Below are 2,500 nucleotides of genomic sequence, written 5' to 3'. Positions count from 1 at the left end.
TGGGCCTGGTTAGTACTTGGATGGGAGAATGCCTGGGAATACCAGGTGCTGTAAGCTTTTGCAACTCAATCGCAAAATCTGTCTTTCAGCTTCTGTAGCAGCTTGCTCACGAGGCTATCCTGACCCTGCGTCGCCTATAAAAAAATAATATCTAGGCCTTGTTGCAGCTTACAGCCATACTACCCTGAAAACGCCCGATCTCGTCTGATCTCGGACGCTAAGCAGGGTCGGGCCTGGTTAGTACTTGGATGGGAGACCGCCTGGGAATACCAGGTGCTGTAAGCTTTTGCAACTCAATCGCAAAAGACTTCAACTTCTGGAGCTGCTTGCTCGCAGTTAACCACATGCTATCCTGATAGGCTGACAGCTAAAATTTAGAACTGTCCCCTTGTGGAAAAACTGAGGTTCAAAGCAAATACAAAAAATACGAACATCTTTTTCCCCCGAACTCACTCACAAAAGCAAACTTTTACAACGGACGTCAAGTACTGTAGCTGCTTGGTAGAAGCTAACCACATGCTATCCTGACAGACTGACAGCTGAAAATGCTAACAGCCCTTGCCTGTGGAAAAATAGTGGAGGAAATCAAATAGAACAAATACAAAATGCTTGGCACCCCCACCCTCAATTTGGGGTGTGCGTCTTCAATAAAAAAAATATTTTTAGGCCTCACTACAGCTTACGGCCATACTACCCTGAAAACGCCCGATCTGGGCAGGGTCCCCCAGCTATGGAAAACATCCTGCCTGGTCCCGGTGCCAAAGACCCCCCACCCGAAGGAGCTCAACAGCTTCAGACCGGTGGCGCTGACGTCTCACCTGATGAAGACCCTGGAGAGACTGGTCCTTGTCCACCTGCGCCTCCTGGTGAGCTCCTCAATGGACCCACTCCAGTTCGCATACCAGCCTGGCATCAGTGTGGATGATGCCATCATCTACCTCCTCCACACTTCACTCTCCCACCTGGAGAAGGCGGGGAGCACTGTGAGGATCATGTTCTTTGATTTCTCCAGTGCTTTCAACACCATCCAGCCCACCCTACTGGGAGACAAGCTGGAGCGGGCGGGGGTGGCGCACCACCTCACCACATGGATCCAGGACTACCTCACAAACCGGCCACAGTATGTGAGGACACAGGACTGTGTGTCTGACGTGCTCCTCTGCAGCACGGGGGCCCCACAGGGAACTGTCTTGGCTCCCTTCCTGTTCACCCTCTACACCTCGGACTTCAACTACAACACCCCTACCTGTCACCTGCAGAAGTTCTCTGACGACTCTGCGATTGTCGGCCTCATCACAGGCGGAGATGATCGGGAGTACAGAGAACTTACTCAGGGTTTTGTGGACTGGTGCCAGCAGAACCGCCTCCTGATCAATGCGGGGAAATCCAAAGAAATGGTGGTGGATTTCGGTAGGCGCCAGCACTCTTCACCTGCACCAGTGAACATCCGGGGAACAGATGTTGAGAGAGTCTCAACTTACAAGTACCTGGGTGTTCATCTGAACAATAAACTGGACTGGTGCGACAACACAGACGCCCTCTATAGGAAGAGTCAGAGCAGACTCTTCCTACTCAGGAGACTGAGGTCTTTTGGGGTTCAGGGGACACTCCTCAGGAACTTTTATGACTCGGTGGTTGCATCGGTCATCTTCCAGGGAGTGGTCACCTGGGCAGGCGGCGTCTCGGCCCGGGACAAGAAGCGGCTGGACAAACTGGTCAAGAGGGCCGGCTCTGTCCTGGGCTGCTCCCTGGACTCTGTGGACTCGGTGGGGGACAGGAGGATGTTGGCCAAGCTGTCATCAATGCTGGGCAACCCGGACCACCCCCTCCAGGGCACCCTAACAGCACTCCACAGCACCTTCAGTGACAGACTGTTACACCCTCGCTGTGCAAAGGAGAGATTCCGCCGTTCCTTCTTGCCTGCTGCTGTCAGACTCTTTAACAAGAACATTGTGTAGTCTCTACAAACTGGCGGTCATTAGTGCAATTGTGCAGTCCTGCACCTGAGCTCGTATCGTGCAATACCCAATATTCCCCACTACTGTAATACCGTGCAATACTCAACATTCCCCACTACTGTTAGTCTAGTTTTATTTTTATCCAATGCTGTTCCTTACATTTCACTACAGCACTGCAGCACTGTCACTTAGAGTATTTTTTTCCTCTGTACTATGTACAGGCCGAAATGAGTGTTCCTCATATTTTTTATGTAGATGTAGGTTGGTGTGTATACACATGTGTATATACACATGTTACTGCGTATATCTACATAGGTTTGATTCTAAATGTTTGCCGTCAATGTTATACATTAATGGCCACATTATGCCGCCGCCCCTGTGTGACCTATATCTTTGCTACTGTAACAATGAAAATTTCCCCACTGTGGGATCAATAAAGGCATTCTTATTCTTATTCTTATTCTTATTCTCATCTGATTTCGATAGCTTAGCAGGGTTGGGGCTGGTTAGTACTTGGATGGGAGACTGCCTGGGAATACCAG

General features: G+C 50.2%; 1 non-coding gene and 1 pseudogene across 1 annotated transcript; both read left to right on the top strand.

Moving 5' to 3' along the window:
* The window catches only part of LOC147131090 (5S ribosomal RNA), a 119-nt pseudogene extending 62 nt beyond the window's left edge, over positions 1–57 (top strand).
* Positions 58–166: 109 nt separating this feature from the next.
* On the top strand, positions 167–285 carry LOC147131089 (5S ribosomal RNA). The gene has a single exon (XR_015083054.1). It is a non-coding gene; the product is annotated as a 5S ribosomal RNA (ribosomal RNA).
* Positions 286–2,500: the final 2,215 nt, after the last annotated feature.

The sequence above is a fragment of the Filicampus tigris genome, chromosome 19 (assembly GCF_054856515.1).
Source record: "Filicampus tigris isolate MCC_2025a chromosome 19, RoL_Ftig_1.0, whole genome shotgun sequence".
Lineage (NCBI taxonomy): Eukaryota > Metazoa > Chordata > Actinopteri > Syngnathiformes > Syngnathidae > Filicampus > Filicampus tigris.
This window is presented reverse-complemented; position numbering and strand designations above follow the sequence as displayed.